This window comes from Lepisosteus platostomus, chromosome 12 (assembly GCF_059453375.1).
Source record: "Lepisosteus platostomus isolate fLepPlt1 chromosome 12, fLepPlt1.hap1, whole genome shotgun sequence".
Classification (NCBI taxonomy): domain Eukaryota; kingdom Metazoa; phylum Chordata; class Actinopteri; order Semionotiformes; family Lepisosteidae; genus Lepisosteus; species Lepisosteus platostomus.
Genome location: NC_142622.1, coordinates 37,003,588 through 37,023,082, shown reverse-complemented (window position 1 = coordinate 37,023,082; position 19,495 = coordinate 37,003,588). Strand labels below are relative to the sequence as shown.

General features: G+C 34.8%; 1 protein-coding gene across 1 annotated transcript in view; it reads right to left on the bottom strand.

The window, feature by feature from the left end:
• fam135b (family with sequence similarity 135 member B) overlaps positions 1 to 19,495 on the bottom strand; it is a 69,027-nt gene that overhangs the window by 47,658 nt on the left and 1,874 nt on the right. The gene's annotated exons all lie outside the window — the stretch shown is intronic.

Sequence of the window (19,495 nt, the reverse complement as noted above, 5' to 3'; positions counted from 1 at the left end):
TTAAATCTGATTCTGTCTTGATTACCCTTAAAGGCATACTAAGGTCTGAAAACACTAGGTAGTGGCAGCAGACTTTCCTGTTCCTGGCATCCTACAGTATTGGCACACAACCAAATGTCATTATTCCAGAGTGTCCCTAGTGTTTTAATTTCCTGGAGTGGAATTCTAGCTCTTGCCACTCTTTTCATGCTTCTTCCATAACAGTACAGATTCTACATCTGCGTCTTACTCCATGAGTTGCTCTAGAAAAGTAAGACACCCCCCCAGGTAAGGGGTGTTGGTTGGCACTGTGGTGCCCATGGTTACTGTAATTCCTTTGTTAACCTGGTAGGACACCTGACAGGAAGTACAGTAACAGCCCTTCACAGGATAGGGCCTGCATGATATTTTTGGCATGTTTCTCCCAATTTTGTTTTGCCATTTCATTCTGCACATCACAAAGCCCAACAGAACTATACCAGCACTTACTCCAATTTGGGAATACTCTTGAACAAGCACTGTCCAAAAACCCCACATCACATTGCAGTTCGGAAAAGCCAGGACAGGGGGCTGTGTGAGTGCCCCTTGAGAACCTGAAAAGTCTTCACACAGTTCTCTTTACATTTTCCACTCAGCCAGGGCACAAGCGTCTATAAAGTTCAGAGCAAGCTTCCAAATAGCAGAAGCATCAACAAGTCTTCTCAGCTCTTTGATGCTGGTGAGAATACTGTGGGTAATGCCTCTACTGCTCTAATTTTGGAGGGGTCAGTTGCTGCTCACAGTTATATAATTATATAATATAACTTGAAGTCTGGAATCTGCAAGTTAGACACAGCTTTTACAAACAGCTTTTTATAGCACTTGCATTGTATTTGGATCCAGTATTGTGTTGTGAATGTAACGCCTTTCTCTGTATCTCCAGCAGTGTGGTGTCTAAGGCTGCACTATGCAGGTTTATTCACAGTTAGCAAGTTCCTTAATTACCTTCTCTGCTGCCCTGACGTTCTCTGTTTCCCAGTCAGACAGGATGGAATGCCAAAGCCATATCCATATCACAGGTCAGATCCAAGCTGATAGCCTCTGTTACCTGCTCATGTATGGTCGTGACATCCCTCAAAGGAGAGCTGTGAGAGCCATCTCATCTCATGGATCTTTCAGTGTGGTTCTATCTAGTTAAATGTGAACACATGCTGCAGAAGACATCAGTCTTCTCTCGATATCCCTACACTTCCCTGCAATTCTCTGTTGACAGCACATACGTGGTGGAAAATTGCAGTACAGTCTCTTTAAGAAGTGGCTAGCATTCCTGTTAAGTCCAGGGGTATTTCTGGTGCTGGTCCCCTCAGTGCCTCTGTGGTGCTATTGCCTCTCTCCCTGATATGTCTCTGAAGGAAGGCCAGCTGTAATGTCACTGCACATTATCCACTATATGATACCGGTGTTAACCTCTGATTGTGTCTGAAGCATTATAAAAGCATTTAAATAATGATAGAGGTATTTGTACAACAAGCACTTCCAAAGAGTCATTTGTGGCTTTAATCTAGGCAAATGGGAAAGAAAATGCCCTGAAGACAGTATTGTGGTAAACAAACGCAAACATAAAATAAACTCTAAAGATGAGCTGATTTTAATATTCATTGTCAAGCTGCATTTTAGGGGAAATTATAATATTTTTTTACTTGTAAGCTTTAATTAACAGCATCCTTCATTTATTAATTGAAAAATAATATTCACTAGATGTAGAGCTCCAAATTAGTGTTGTTTTCTCCTTTGCTTGGTTGACTTCCTACCCTTAATCTAAATATATACTGAGAGCAAACAGATTGGAGCAGTTTAGCTTCCTTATCTTTTAATCTATATACCAGTCTCATTTGACTAAATCCTTTGTTTTAAAAATATTTGTGACAGTTTTAAACAAAACAAATTAAGCTTAGCATCAGTGTTGGTCTCTGGTGTTAAAAAGTGAGTCATCAGTGTTATACAGTAGGAATGGTACTGGAATGACAGGAGAAAAACAATCTCAGTACAGAACCACTGTATTTAATTAGTCAACAGTGAGTCATTTGATGAATTACTTTCCTTGATCGTCTGTATACTTAGGAAGCAATGCTATAAAGCAACGTGTGCTTCATCCAGAGCACTACAATAAATTCAAGCAAGCACCAAAGTTTAGGCTTTCATTAAGAAAATGTCAAGTTTTTAAAAGTTGAAGAGCGTATTGACTACACAATAGCTATAGGACGTCATCAATAATTTTGAAGAAATTTAAATTAAATTAAAGATATGAAAAAGACAATGCTAATTTCAAATAGTTCAGTTGCTGGTCAATTTTAATAACATACAGTGGGCTCAAGAATTATTGGCAATATTGATAAGGATGAACAAATACAGTACATAGACAGCACAGATAATGAGCTATATTTTATTACTAAAATGGGGGAAATGGGAAAGCTATCAGGCTTTTTTTTAACAAGATTATTTCAAAACAAATGGTTTTAAATGAATATTATAATTTTTTCTCAAAAGAATAGGTGTCAAAATGATTGGAACCCTTATGTTTCTTAAGCAAATAATACAAAATGAATTCTGCAATGAAATTCTGCTTATTTAAATACAACTCAATCCTAAGAATGTTTTTTTTTTATTATTTCCTGATTCACAAGGGCATAAAAAAAGAGGTAACACACATGAGAAAACCTTTTGTCATCCATCAATGATGCCTGGGAAAAGTCAAAGAACTGAGAAGTGGCTATTTTACGAATCAGATAACGGATACAAAAAATACATTAAAAACCTAAGTATACAGTAGGACTTAGCATTAACAGGGCAAAAAATTAACCACTAAAACAGAAGTTACAAGGTCAAAGGGTCACAGCGGGAGAACGTAAGTGTCTGGTTGCATCTTGGGGTCACCAAATCTCCAAATCAACAATTAGACAATACATCCATGCCAACAATCTATTTGGTAGAGTTTACAAAAGAAAGCCTGATAACAAAACCAATCTGAAGCGACTGGAGCTTGCCAGACGCCATTGGGACTTTGATTAGAACTGGGTGCTGTGGTCAGGTGAGGCCAAAATTTAACTCTTTGGCCACTCGCACCATCAGTATGTTTGGAGTCAGAATAGAGATCGATACAAAGATAAGAACCTCATACCCACTGTGAAATATGATAGTGGATTGTTGATGTTGTGGAGCTGTTTTGTTTGCCACTGGCCCGGGGCCCTTGTGAAAATCAATGGCATCATGACCTCTAACAAGTAACAGGATATTCTGGCCAAAACTCCTGGTTGATGCTCCGAGAAAGCAGTGACTTGGCCGCAGGTGGACCTTCTAGCATGACAGTGACCCTAAACACCCCTCAAAATGAACAAGGAAATGGTAGACTGCAAACAAGATCAACATATCTTAATGGCCATCTCAGTCTCTGAACGTAAACCCGATTAAAAGCCTGTGGTCTAAATTGAAGAAGGCAGCCCATAAGGACATCGAGGATCTGAGAAATGTCTGCGTAGAGGAATGAACCAAGATCCCTCCCAATGTTTTCTCTAATCTGATTACACATTATAGGAAAATATTTGTGCTGTTATCGGTGACAGGGGAGGTTGCACCAAGTACTAGAAACAGGGAATTCAATAACTTGAACACTTATGTTTTTGATATTATGTATTACTGTACAATTACATGTATTACTCATTAAAAAAACATTTGTTCTGAAATAATTGTATTAGAATAAAAGCCTGTAGTTTTCTCAAGGGGCATAAATATAGCTCATTATCTATGCTGTTTATTTTGTATTGATTTTATTCATGTTTTTTAAGGGTGAAAATATTTTTTGAGCCTGATGTACTGTACTGTATATTGAAGTATATTGAAATTTAAAAATCTTTTTTGAACCTGCACAAAACATACCTCATTGGCATTCGCCAATCAAAGGCTAAGTAATCAAATAACTGAAAGTAAAAATGGAGTACAGTATATACGATTTAGTACTGTACATATTCAGGTCAAGCACACTTTAGAAATAACCCTATAAAAACATTTTGAAACAGTAAAGGAGTCACATGCTAAACATAATTTAGCAATATCACAAAACTGATAAAATTATCACTGCTGACCTTTGGTAAAACCTTTGGTAATTTTTTATCTCCAAATAAACACAAATTATTTTTATGTTCATAATTTTCCCAGTTAATTCAGAGCAACAGTCTAAAGTCTATTTTTGTCAACTACCCCAAAACAAGAATTTAGAAATATCAACACATGCTTTAAGGTCATTACAGCCAAATACTGTGAAATATCCAGGACAAAAGTTGTGATTTTTTAGAAACACGTTTCACATAACATAAACCTTTTTTTTAGATTCTAATATTTTGCACCACAGTTATATAACCGAAAAGTCTGCCAGTGTACAGTAAATACCCAAATACAGTACCTGGCATTGTGACCTCAACATTCTAAGAAATATATCAATCAGTAGACTATAATAGATCATTCTTTTTTAAAATACAGTACATGTGTCTGTATTTCTAGTAATCACAGTGGCAAATGTTTCTTGGAGTCAGCTTCTAATATAACAGTTATTTGGTTTTAATTATTAATTGTTTTCCGCAGTTGTCTTCCATCAACATTCCAATTAGCTGGCACATTTACATGTATGCAATTGTAGGCTTTTGCTTTGTAAATATATCACATTTTACACCTTGATTTAGTTAACTGAAGCTATTTCTAAATTAAAAAGGCATAATCAGTTTTATTTCACTGCTTCTTTTGTGTTATTATAAACACCACCTTAGCCTGACAATATCAATATTCTGTCTGATGTACAGTAGCTTGCACACACTGAGTACAGATTGTCAAAATGACTCATACAGTATGCCAGGTGATTACTGCTCTGTCTTTCCTGTGAGGCTGGGTCGGAACTATTATTCCAACAAATATAATGCTTGAAATGTAGGAAGGTTCATGGTAATCAATATAAATATAGAAAAGCAAAGAATAACAGAAGAACATTTTAGCCATCTTTTTTATGTAATTGTTTATACTGCAGTACATTGCTCCTTGCCATATCCTAGAGGAGAAATATCCACAACTGTGTTAATAAAGGTGCAATGAACTGCATTCAGCTACAGTATATTGAGAAGTGCCAGCAGTTCTTAGCCAGACCTTATTTAAGCAATTCTTCTAAGCATGAATCTACCTGCGTGGAACATTATTAATGGTACTGAATTGCCTAAATGTCTGATTGAAAATATCAGATCAAAGGCTTAACAGGCTGCCAGAACACACCCGGTGAATTCTGAATAGTATCTTGGATCAAGAAAAGCCATCTGTGCAAAAACAGTGTTACCATATTAAGATGCAGGGCATCATGCTTTACCTAAAATGATCCATTATTCATTTCTGTGACATTTAACATGAATAAAAATCTGATTATATAATAAATGTTGTCTCACTAAGAATTTTTGAACAGATTGAACATAATTACTTCTAAACTTAACTCAAGAGAAGAAGGTTTGGTTTGTTGAGATGAAATTTTCATAATTTTATAAATCTAGTGTAAGGAGTCTTGCTGATGAAGAAGATCCAGTATATTTATCAGACACTTTTGACCATGCTCCTATAATACAAATCTATAGTGCAACCACCACCATAATGTGAGTTTACCAACAGGGTTTATTTCCCTCTAACAATTTATTCAATTCCTGATACCTTCTGAAAACGACAGCATTCGAGTTAACAGCATTATCTTAAAGCAAAGTAATTAACCCCTGACCTGTTCTGTAGTGTCTCTTCTGTACACACTGTGCTGTGCACGGATGTATAATCCCGTGCCATAGCTCCAGTTTATATGATTGTTATTCTACTGTATTAATATATTCTCCTAGCTGCTGGTAGTCACTCTTAAAGAAAGCTATAGTCAAACTACTGTTGATACATACATACATATTGTTGATAAATAATTCCAATACCATAATTCAGTGTCAGAGCACCGTTAGAGATTAGTTACAGCAGTAGTGTCATTAATATCATAACTAATATTAATATTATACGTATTAATATATTCTACAATTTACTGTTATTAAAAGTTCCTTTGTTTTCTACAGTACTTCCATGGGGTTACATGTTGGAACATTATGCTTACATACTGTAACTGAATTTTGCAATGTACAGTAGTGTAATAGTACAGGAAGCAGACACTACATACAGTAAGTACATGAATAAGCAATGAAATAGAACTAGAAGCAGCTGAACAGTGATCTGAGGGTATTACTGTTGTTGTTGTTGTTGTTGTTGTTGTTGTTGTTGTTGTTGTTGTTGTTGTTGTTGGAGGGAAACCAGTCCTATGAAAGATAATTTATCAACTGCTACATTAGTATTCATGAAATGTTAAGATAAAGCATAACTGCCTTTTTCAATGTGCTCATACTGTGGCAATAACAACATCTGCCCCTGTTTGTCCTATTCTACCATCAAACTATATTAAGATTCAGCTATTACAGCATAATAATTATACTTATAATAAGTCTCACAAGTTTTAATTAATTCACCACATTATTAATATTATATATGACAAAGATCAGGGAAGTCAGAAACCCAATAATCACAAATCCTTTATTTTCTGAACTTCTTTCCATACAGTATGTCAGCCCTCACTTGAAGTCACTGCTATATACAGTATCATGTGCACCTTTCAGGCTTCATGCTCTTAATTTTAAAATGCATGGCCAGAATGATTCTGGGCCACCTGTATCCTGCAGTTCCTGTGTTCATGCATACCTTAATGTTTTTAGAGAATCCTGTTTATGCATATATGCCGATGAATCTCACAATGGGTTTGATTTTTGCTTTGTTTGTTGTGAAGTTGTTTATAAAGAACAAGAAAAGGGACAGCATAATTAATAATGTTCTGTGTTATAATAAAATGTTAATTTTTAGGTTAATGAAATATCAGAATTCATCCATTATCTTTTAATCCAGTATCCATTAAAACGTACTAAGTGGGGTCATACTCCAGACAGAAATACGCAAGACAAAGACACGGACACTTTTACAGACACCGGTTAATCTGGTAAGCATTGCTTTGAAAGGAGGAAATTGAGGCACCTAGAATAAACTTACACAAACCTGGAGTTTGTTTTTTGGAAACTCTACAGTGAAGCTATCCCAGTTTAAAACTTAAGCTAGAATTGACGTACTGTACTGTGAAACAGGAGTGCTAACTGTTATGCCATCCAATAACAGAATACAAACAAAAAGTATTTGCATTTTTCAAGCTCAAACTTCTTTTTTTTTTTAAAAACATTTCTCTGGAAAAGCACATCTTTTGTTCGTTTATAGTCCTTAATAAACATGCCTTATTATTTACCTCAAGGAAATTACATAGTGTACATAATTACATAAATAATTAAACCTGAGTCCATGGAAATCTGAAACAACAGACTACTGTTGGTAAATTCATTTAATTTTAGGCAATCTAAAATGTGCTCAACCCTCCAGTACATATTAATTAAGACTAGACAGTTCGTGTTGACATAGGTGGAGTAAAAAGCTGCATTTAGTCTTGCTCATTTGGACAGCAGCTTTAGAAGTGGTTGAGAAGGAAATGGCATCAATAAAACTTGTGATACATTATTTCCCTTTACTGCTAGTAAAACTGTAATATTGAAAACCCATCCATCCATTTTATAACTACTTTACCCAATTCAGGGAACCTATCCCAGCAAGTGAAGAATGCAAGGATAGATACAGCCTGGACTGGCCTGTCAGTCTCAGGGCACACACAGACACAAACACACACTCGAGTCAGGGCTAATTTTCGAATGATCCAATTAATCTCCTAGTATAGTATGTCTTTAGACTGTGGGAGGAAACAGAAGCACCTGAAGGAAACCCATGCTAACATGAGAATATACAAACTACAATTTTAGTTCAAGGAATTCAACCCAGGACTACAGTGCATGTGAGGCAGCAACACTAACCATTGTTCCATTGCACAACCCATAATATGGAACATTTATTTTATTAATGTTGATATGCACATACTTAGGCTGTTGGTAAATGTGATACTACTTTTTCATGAAATATCTCAAATGGGTTTAATAAGGACATATACAGTACCATGCCAATGATATATACTGTGTGTTAAAGACATACCTACATTACACAATTTAGTCTTTGTGATGTAATGATGAGAGGGTCTTTATTTACTGAATCAAGGAATTAGAAATTGAAGCTGTAAATCGTGACAGTGCTTTGAGAGTATTAAAAAATCAGATGGACAGAAAAACAAGCAGTCACTGCACACAGATTCCAAATATACAATAAACAATTTATTAGTCCAACCTCAAAACTCAAGATGAATAGCATATCGTATATGTCAAACAACAAGTTGTGAAATAAACAGTTGATCATTTGGGGTTTATACATTATATACACTAAATAATTACATGAATAATAAACCAGATATGAATTGATAATGTCATGGTTAAAAATACTGTAGCATTCCACACACCACCAAAGTTTGACTGTCTCATGATCTCTGTCCTTTCCTCCTTGCTTACTTTTTTTCCTGCTCTCCTATAAAACGGAACGAAAGTCTCTATTCTATCTCTTTCGTTTTGTGTCCATCCAGTGGATAATTTATTTCCATCTCTGTCTTCTCTCAAGCCTTCCTCTTACTCCCTGCAGTGACTAGCACACAGCTGTAAATAATAGGGCAATAAATCTGTGTGTGTCTGATTCACCTTCTTCACCAGTTTTTCTTCACCACCTGCACTAAGAAACACTGGAGCTATCCACAATACATTGACTATATAACATCTTATGCAATATATACAGTACAGTATATATAGTGCATATATACAGTAATACAATAATATATATAGTATGTCAAGCAGTGCAATCCCTTTTTAAACTGGAAACCGTGGCTGATGACGACTGTGACATTATTCAGGTTGCATCTTCAATTGCAGTTGTTCAGCAATTTTACAGATGGCAATGTTGGACATTTATCTTTACCACCCATTAGAGACCTTTAGAAAGGACTCTTTCAGCTGCATTCCTAGTGGCTTGCACGGGTCCAAGATGCTGGTCAAGGCAACAAGGATTATCAGAATTCGATCAATAGATTATTGTTTTTGTGTAATATGAGTTGCGACAATGATGAAAATTAGAATTGATAACACAGTCACTCCTGGGACCTGCTATAGTACAGGTACTGTATGTGCATGGGAGCGTGCAGTGTTGCCAGTGAAAGCTACATCACTCTCCCCGTCAATGTCAAAACTTCCAACGATGCACAGTGTGAAAAAGCATGAATGACCCTGACAAGTGAAAGTTCCTGGAAAGAAACAAGTTTCCTCTAATTTCCCTCAGCAAGGGAGTTCCTTTTGTGCAGGTCAGAGGATTGTGACAATGAGAAAGGTTGATTAACAACTGGTGATTTCAGAAATTTGCAATCTGTATATTACAAAATACCTAAATAAATGGCACACAGACACATCTCTAAGAACAGTTCAACAATACAGGTCTTGGAGCCAAAGGTGAGCATCATGTTATATTTAAGTTCCCATTTCCAAAAGCTGTAAATCTCTTACAGTAGGCCTGTTTAAATAATAAGCAACTTACAACCTGTGGAAAAGTATAAACTTGATCCGTTTAAACCATAATTGGTCTATTTTAACTCTCATTTTAGGTAGTCAACTAAGGGTAGTCAATATTGCCTATAACACAAGAGTTAAACACCCATTCACAGTCTCCCCATCATGTACATTTTCATTATTTTGATTTTAATTAAAAGCAGAAACAAATTATAATTACAAGAATGAATCTAATTTCTTTCTTTCGCTTTTTAAATTTGGCAATAGGACAACCGTAACACTCTGCTGGCCTGCTCTAACTAAGCCCAGAACTCAATAGAACACAATAGTCAAGATGTGACTGCTTATTATGTTAGACATGAACATCTCATGTTGTTTTTTAAATTGATCAGTTATTTTTCTGAATGCTTTGAACATATTTTTTAATGCACTTCATAATAATTCACAAATACAAATCCTGATTCTAGTATGGACACTTTGTTTGTGAATTTCAAATAAAAAAAACATAACACTTATATTTGGTAGTATGAAAGTTTAACCAAAAAAACGTACTGTAATACATACATTATGGATATGAATGGTACAAAAATACAAAAACACAAAAACAAAAAGAAAAATGCCAGTTTCACTCTTAGTAGTGGATAAAGTAGTGGATAGTACATGTGGAAGGGAATGGAAAGAAATACCAAGAAAGCTTAATGGAATGATTAGATTTTTGGTCCCTTCATGAAGATTACAATGTTCTTACTACTACAGTATGCATAACACTGAAATGCAAGAAGCTTATTGGTCTGCTGAAATTTTGTATCATGGTTATGCAAGAAAATAGGATTATGCTGAGCAAAAGGGATTATTTTCTATGAATGGTCACGATAGGAAAGGCACTGAAATAACTGAGGAATAAAAAGGTTTTCTGTCTTCCTGGATTCGTCGTTCCTGGTACTTTTATTGAATCGAATCATGCTATGAAATCAGCTTTTGTTTTGATTTTCTTTTCCTGGCAGCTACAGTATAAATATTTGCCCGTTTAATGGCTTTAGATTTCTATTAAAATACTTTTTGGCAGTTTCCTTATTCTTTTAAAACACAGAAAGAGGTACTTATGACAACAGAATATCCTGGTATAAAATACATTATTGTAGAATATATGGTTATTTAATCATACAAACTACAGTAGCATGTAAAAGCTTCTTTCAATAAGTGTTGATTCTTGGTTTGCAGACCATCACTTCAGTCCAGCCTTCTGATTCTACCCACTCCTTCAAAGAATTATATATTGATCATTCTATAATATTTTTCACTCATACAAAAGAAAAATAAGATTTCTTTTCTTTATGTTCACATCAAATGTAAAATCATTTCAGGTTTAGCATGCACCAAGTGGACTAATTTGAGGACAGCTAATGTGGAACTTTCTTTAGGAACATCCCAACTGCGGATTTAAACAGTTCCATACACAACAATTATTAGAGCTCTCCTGATTTCAGTGCAGAATGCACTAACAATCTAACACATCGCATTGCAGAATGATGTGGAGCATTCATGAGCAATGCTGGTCTTTTTATTGCAAACGTTTTTACAGATATGTTTTTTTCTTGGGTGTAATGAGAGGGAGTTTGGTTAAGACAACACAGTTTGTGATTTTACAAACAAGCCAGGTAGTTAGGACTCCAGTTTCATATCTCATTCAAAGAATGGAAGCTCCAAGAGCAAAGTGTCCCTTGTCACCATATTATTGAATTGATTTAGAAATTCTGCTCCAGAGGGAACAGTGCCATCTACTGTGGAGTGTGTCACTGTTGCTTGTTCACCCTGCTGAGAATGATTCATAAATTAATGACTCTTGAAGGTGACTCTGTGAGTCATGAATTTTCCTCCCACACACAAACAACTTAAGGATTTTCTGATTTGGTTTTAAAAAAAGGCTTCTTCTGTTTCAGAATTGTTTGAGCTAGTTTCAGGTGGTACAGTACACATTTTACACATCTGCTTTTATAACTGGAAATGTGTCTTATTACAGATTAGATCCCTATTACAATAATTTAAAATCTTGGTAACATTCATTAGGATATGCATTGGTACGTTAAGTTCAAATAGGCTGCCTTGACAAACTACAATATTACTGTGATAAAATAAATCAAGTAATCACTACTGTATGATTTTGCATGACCTTGTGCATCATATAGTGTCTCATACAGTTAAGGTTATAAGCCGGCATTTGAACTGTGGATGTGGTCTGTGAATAAATTAACTATTGAGATACTGTTAGGTGAAACTGAAACCACCATGTTTCCTACTAAATTATTTGTAGAATGTCTGTTTTGTCTCTGTTTCTTGTATAGGTAAAACCTTAATTTTAATATGCATACCTTAACCACAGTGCACTGCATTTTTCCCCTTGAAGTCCATTTCTTTTGCCATTATTGTTTATGATTGACTATAGACAATGTTTACATTCTTAAGCTTTTAAATTCAATTTGCACAGATGACAGAATACAGCTGTATTCAATGTGGTCACTGTAATTTTTTACGTCAGGTTGAATTAACGAGAACTTGCTTTGCTTCCCATTTTAATATGCCACCATCATTAGGCTGTTACAGGTTCAATGTACAAGGTGCAAAAGAAATTGCAAATGTTTGTAAATTGTGTGATAATTACACGTTGAAATCGGATGCCAGATCAGTGTGCAATGATCTTAAAATACTTAAATGCATCATTTTAAGGCTCAAATCACATGAGATGACATCATTGTCACCTCCTTATCATGAGCTAGAAGCATGTCAGCAGGTGAGCCAAAGTTATACTCCCAAAGATGTTGATTAGCTTGGATGATGCAGGTTTTTGGTAATTCCTACATATTGGTGGTTAAATAAACATTTGCCAGAAGTATTGGAATTACTAGCAGTCGTATCTGAAAATATATTTTTAGTATAGACATTGTCCCAGAGATATTGGCAACATTCCAATATGGTAAAAATATTGTAAAGCAAGTAAAAAAAAACAAAGTCAGATCAATCGTAAGTACAGTATACAGTATATTGATCCCAGCAGTAGTGAGTGATGTGCTCTAAAAATAATGGCTGGACTTTTACTCTCCTGGTGGGCTAACCTTTATAACTCATCATAAATGTTCTGACTTCAAAAGAGCCTAAAACAATATACTCATCAACACATTTCACTTGTTACTAGGAACAGATTCATATGTTCAAAGCAAAGTAGGTCTGACAAGCTCAACAAGCTTGTGTTGTCTGTAAATTTCTAAGGTTGTTGTCTATGCATTTCCCTAAGAATAGTTTGCTGACTCTACACCAGAATGGTTTCGAAAAACAAAAACGGATATCAGCTTGGCAGTCTCACACTGCCAAGCAAAAAGAAAACTTTTTTAAGAGACTGTTGCAGAAATATTTTTTTCATAAAACAGCAGAAGCATATTAGCTGCTAAATTCCAAAATATGTTGTATTATAAGAACACCTGATATGACACTCCTTCATTGGCGCAGACAAACAACAGGAAAATATACCCAGTTTTCTTTTTGAAAAATGCAAAGTATTCTCTCTGTTCTTAATTTCATGTTACCCTTGTACATACTTTCTAATAAATACAGAAAATAATGCCCAAAGTTAGTTAATAAAAAGGACATTTACTGGAATTTCAAAGACAGGGCTCATTTCTTTTAATTTAATACCTTTATTTTTAAAAAGGGAACTTCCCAAAAGGTTTATTTTACTATAATTTCTTTGAATGTAGGATAAGCAGCTACATTATCATAAATAAAGTGTGTAGCATAATTATGATACCTTAAACCTTAGTAACAGAAAACCAACTAGAAAACCTTCAACCAGAATTGGAAAACATCCATTATTTTAGCAGCAGAATGCTGCACTGCAGGTTATCTGCAGAAATCTAAATGTCAGGCTAGAACCAAAAACAATAAATATGGGATTTTATAGTATTACAAATAAAGACATAATACCATTTGTATATTTCTAAATACAAGTGTTGTGTTTTTGTTTTATCAAACGTGATTGGTTTATTGGACAAACTCATTCTTTTAGTATACTAGTCTGTTAAAAGTTCATCATGTAATTTATGTGATCTTGCATACAATATTATTTGCATAATTACTGTATTGTAGTCAATTTAACAAAAACCTTCATTAACTGCTTGCACATATTTATCTTTGGATTCTGACACACTTTGCTCATTTTGCTACTGAAACACATCTAAATTGATCTGGCTTCATGTGCATTAGAAATTACACTAATCAGTAAGATTCTTATAGTACACTCCAGTTATCTTTTGCAACAAAGAACTTCATGGCAATAAAGATAATTAACAACAACAAAAAAAAACACTGTTATGGCCAGCATTTGTCACACAGTAGGGGAGGAATATCATTGTATATGCATATAGTGACAAACGGGGGACCAGTCCACCACTGGTTGAGATCTTTTCATCTACCTGTACATTCATTGCAATGTCTTGTATGTAAGGCAGGAAACAGGAGCCTCACAAATGCTTCTTCCAAAGTGATTCGTTACAAAGTGCATTTCCAGCATGGGACTATATACAGTACCTATCTTCTTCCAAGATGAGTTAAAATAAATCCTTGCTCCAACTTTAGAGCCCCTGCTCCTTATTAATAGCTCAATGGGTTTTGTACTCTGCTTTTCCTTTAGCAGAATAACCAAAGGTCTCAATGGTTCCTATCTTGCCAATAAAAGGCAGGACCTGAACTTGTCACTACCTCCTATACCGCTAGAGGCTAGCTAATAACAAACAGCTGAGTTTCATCACACAGGAGGTTAGCTAATTAGAGTTACCTCTGTCTTACTGGAACGTGGCAGAGGAAACTACAAACATTAGAAGACAGGGTTATAGGGGGTAGAGTCTTGGTCCCAAATATAATCCTTCTATAACTTTTGATTTGATTGATGTAGTACAGTATATAAAATGTGTAATACTGTACAATTATATTTTAAGAAGCCAATGGTACTAGTAAATCTACAAACAGATTACTTTAGGTCTACAGTCTTGTACTGGATTCTAGATTTCACAAAAAAAAGCTGAAAATACAGCTTATGGTAATCAAGTAATTGTGATACTAGGTAATATTTTCTGCATAATGGACACTAATTAACAAATAATAAATTTGGGCAGATTTCTTTTAGGAAACATTCATAGCATGTAGTGTGTGATATAATGACTAGAAAAATTACATTGACAACAACAAGATATAAACTTCAGAAAGTAAGTATTGCATAAAATATTTAAAAACAGAACACTGAATCATATGTTTTTGCATATGTACTGTATGGTTACAATTTAACTTTTTTTTTTAGGCTTCCACTTTGTTGCCTTGTCCCAGTGGACTTCAAATTGCATAAAAATTTAGTTAAAAACTAAACAATCTCTATGGGACTGTACGAAAAATTAAGATACAGTTTACTCATGAAAGTTATAAGTTACTCTTGTTTAATAGCATACAATTATACACACAATATAAATCTATGGTCCAACATTAATTTTATTCTAATTTACAAATTGTAAAAAATATTAATTGGACATGAAGTGTGGCCTAACATTGATTAAAGTTAATGGAATTAGAATCATGCAATAAAAAGAGTGAAAATATCAACCAAGGTCTAACTCAGCAAGCAACAATTACGCAAAGAAGTTAGTTGTGACCAGATTTCAGAAAGACAGGGGAAAGGAGAGATGTCACCAGAACAAGGACTGAAGTTGAGTGACTTGAGAATCACAAATGAAGTGATACACTGAACCTGTATCAGCCGAAAAACTTTAGATTTAGACCATTCTGCAATGTATGTATATTTAAATCTTTTTCTATCTTTATTTTGACTGTTATACAGTACCTTTTATAGTGAATAGTATACTTTTTATGAATTTAGCTCTGAAATGATTAAACCTTAGCAACAGACAAAATTTCTTTGAGAGTCTAGAGACCTAGACCTAGAGAGTCTAGAGTCGAGAGACAAGTTATTGAAAAGGATTAAAAGAATTGGTGGAATTCACCAGAGAGAGAGAGAGAGAGAGAGTATGTTGTGCCAAAGTGTATGCCTTCTTAATAGCTCAATGAGATTTAATTAATTAAAATCAAAATTCATGATTCACTTGTCTTTATTTTGGGTTGAATACAAAAATATTAAATGCAGTATGTATTAGAATTCAGTTTCATAAGAAGATGCCTTCATCTGCAGTTTATAATTGGGAGAAACAAGATGCTTACTATAACATTTTGATGGCTATGATGGATCTTTTCTTGTAACAAGCACCTTGTACACCACTTGTAGACACAACAAGCAATAGGAAACACCGTGTATTTCAAAATCCTGTCACTGAATCATATCCCCAGTCTAATAGTGCAGTGGTGCATCAAAATTCAACACAAGTAACACAAAAGCAATTTAGTACCGTTCAGAGGTGAATCCCACATTTCCTTGGGAGCCCATAATGGATTAAAATATATGCATTATCCTGAAAGAGCATTACTCCTTGTGTCATAGAACAGCAGTCATGTTGGTAAATAATGGTAAGTTGTTAAATCACTTTAGGTCTCCTCTAAAACAAATCTGTCCTCAAGGGCATATGGTTCTTAACACGGGTCCTTTCCAAACTGGCAGGATGTAGAAATACCCTCAGACCTTAATATGCAAAGGTTCCTGTGCTATTTAATCATTCTTCCAACAAAAAATAATGTAACATACTTTGAACTGATGTGTAAAACAACTAGGATGAACCAAACCTAATGGTCGTCCAACACCTGGTAAGCAACTAACTTTGCAGGCACTAAGCACGAAAGGTGCAAGCAATTTAAACTAGCACTTATACTGTATGTCTGGAAACTTACTCATGAACAGTTTTAATACGGGACACTTTATACTGTACCTTAATTATAAACCCCAATGACAGGATTGAAATGCAGAACTGGCAGGGGATACTCTTAATTGGTTGTCTCCAGTTAAATACAACTCCTTTCCCTGAAACAAAATGCTGAGTGAAAACCTTCTAATTTGTAGCCTGTGAGTGACTGTCTTTCTGTTTCATCAGAAAGCTCAACAATATACTGTATAGCCAGTGAAGCAATACCCCAGAAGATTAAGTGAAGTGGTTGTTCCCTCTTCTACCCAATTCTTTGGACCGAACTCCATGCAGCTTTCATATCTTCACACCTTTAAAGATACACTGGGGACAACATTTTGAATTAGAGTACTTACAATACATGTACACACATCCAGACCGATGTGAAACAACTTTTGAGTGCCTTGTATTGCAGGAGACAAAATAGTTACAGTCCACAGGCCTTAGACAAGAAAGCGAACAGATGACCAAGAGATGTTAAATCCACTTGCCATGTTTTAAAATACAATGATCAATGATACTGATTGCTCAGAGTCAAAAATATTTTACAAACACCTGATAAAATATAAACTAAAATATACTGTATAGGCAGTCTATTCTTGAAACAAATTTCACTAAGAATCTTATTTGTTTACCAAAATGTCAGGTGCCTTTAAGTGCCATATTAGATTAACATGCGTGCCATTAGTTTATCAAATGCTCTTTATAGACAGAATTGGCTGATAGGAATAAGGGTTGGCCCTTTTACATATCATAATGCCAGCTCATACTTAAAGAACATGAAATTGTCTGTTTCATATTATTAACTCTTGACTATATCATTGGGAAATGTGAAATAAAGTGACACTTTTCACCATAAGGCTCCAAAAAAGTCTTATACCATGAGGTACAGTAGCACAACAAACTAAAAATATTTACTAAAACAAGGCTGTCCAATGTTGCTTCTGTATCACAAAATGGAGACCCCCTCCTTTCAGACCATAAGAATGATTTTAACTGTGATTTTCATTGATGAAAACTGAAACAGAAATTGTTTTTTTAAATAAGAAAAGATAAGTACTACAATAGCTTACATAAAGCATTCTTACTGGAAAAAAAAAATCTACACATGGCTCAATTTTAGCTTAGCTACTTTGATCCATCAGGCTGTAGAGGCAGTATCATGCCAACAACCCAAACCTCTTCACTACACTATAATACATAAATGAGTTTCTCTGTCGATCAGTTTCATTATCCCAATGGGAGGGACTATATGGCATTTAGGCACCTATGTAATTTAATGGAGCTGTAAATAGAAATGTACTGAAAGAAAAATACTTTTAACTGTGAACAACATTTTTTGATCAAATGACAATACTCAGATCTAAGATGTATTTTTAATACATGTAACTGTTTAAATACACTTCTAAAACCAACAGTTCAGTACTTTTGCTCTTTATAATCCTCATAACATTATTTACCACACTAATAACAGTACATATACTGTACAATATGTAATGTATTTTAAGATAAACATACAACTGCTGTATCTGCAGTACCAGTAAGGAACTGTCAGAAATACAATGAAAAGTCCACTCAGGAATTTTGACATTGTTTAATGGTTAACTGTGATCTACACAGAAACAGGATATAATTTGTATAATACAGTATATAGTACTGTATGTGTAGGCACAAATCTGTAAAATAAATGTATCTCTGAACAGATAAAGTAAATCTGAATGGGTATTTAATTACATTTTCTGTTCTGGGTAGCTGTACTGTCACTTAACGTACTAACATTTTGTTATCACCTTTAATGCAGTCCTCATTAAACCGGTATGGTGTGCTATAATGTGCAGAAAATGAAAAATATAAACTATCCTTCTTGAAACATGAAGCTTTTGCACATGCGAAGCCTTGAAGCCATACAGTATATCAGTATTTGAGCTATTTTCTGTTAAGCATTAGCCATTAATGTGAGGGCTTTATCACCGTAAGTAGAGTAAAATAATCTCTTGATGGTCCAAGCCATGACTTGTGGTTTGTATACCAACTAGGGAAGAACTAGGACTGTGGACACCATTTTGTTTTAAGACCAGTATCTTCCCATACATCTCATTAGGCATTGTGATTGTAGACTATCTAAATATTTTTAAATAACTTCAAAGCAGGATTAAAAATAGGTTTAACATCCATTTTCTAACCACTTAATCCAATACAGGGTCTTGGGGTTGCTGAAACCTATCACTGCAAGCAACAAGTACAGTACAAGGCAGGATACACTCTGGACAACAGTGACGTGACTGGCAAAAAAACATTGAGATGACAAACCAAAATATTGAGGCAAGTGAACCAATAAATTTGCCTCAAAAATATTTCCTCTATTTTTTCCAACTAAAATGAAATATTAAATTAAAGAGAATTCAGTCAAAGTCAATCAGTTACGACATACAAATGTGTTATGTTATGTGGGTTACTCTTCAATAATTCAAGACAGTAATGAATAAAGAAAGGCTACAGTTCCTCTCAGAGGCAAGTTTATGACTAGATTTATTGAAGGAAGATACGATAAAATTACAGGTATGTGATGATTGACTTATCTTTGTGCCTGGAAAGGACACTAACAAACAACTGCTGATAGACACAGTACAGTGCATGTTTAATGATACTACAACACATTGTACAGTTAAAAGAATGGCTGGATCTCATGAAGAGTCCAGTTTAACACAACATGACTGTTTTGCAGTCATAATCAATGCATTGACTATGTTCCTTCAATCACTTACCATAATTAATCTAAAAATGCTTCCTTACACCAATACACACTTTAGATGAATGGATTTGGCAAGCTGTGTATTTTTCTGTTCACCTTAGGTCACAAATGCAATGGATGTATGGTATGGTTTCTATGGATGCCGGCTGACAACATTAACAATATTTGCTTGAAATCTTGCCTGAATGGCTCTGTTGGGAAAACATGACGTTATCTTACTGGAACACTGCCCATGCCATGTGTCATCTGATTATTTCAACCATTTCATGGCACTAATG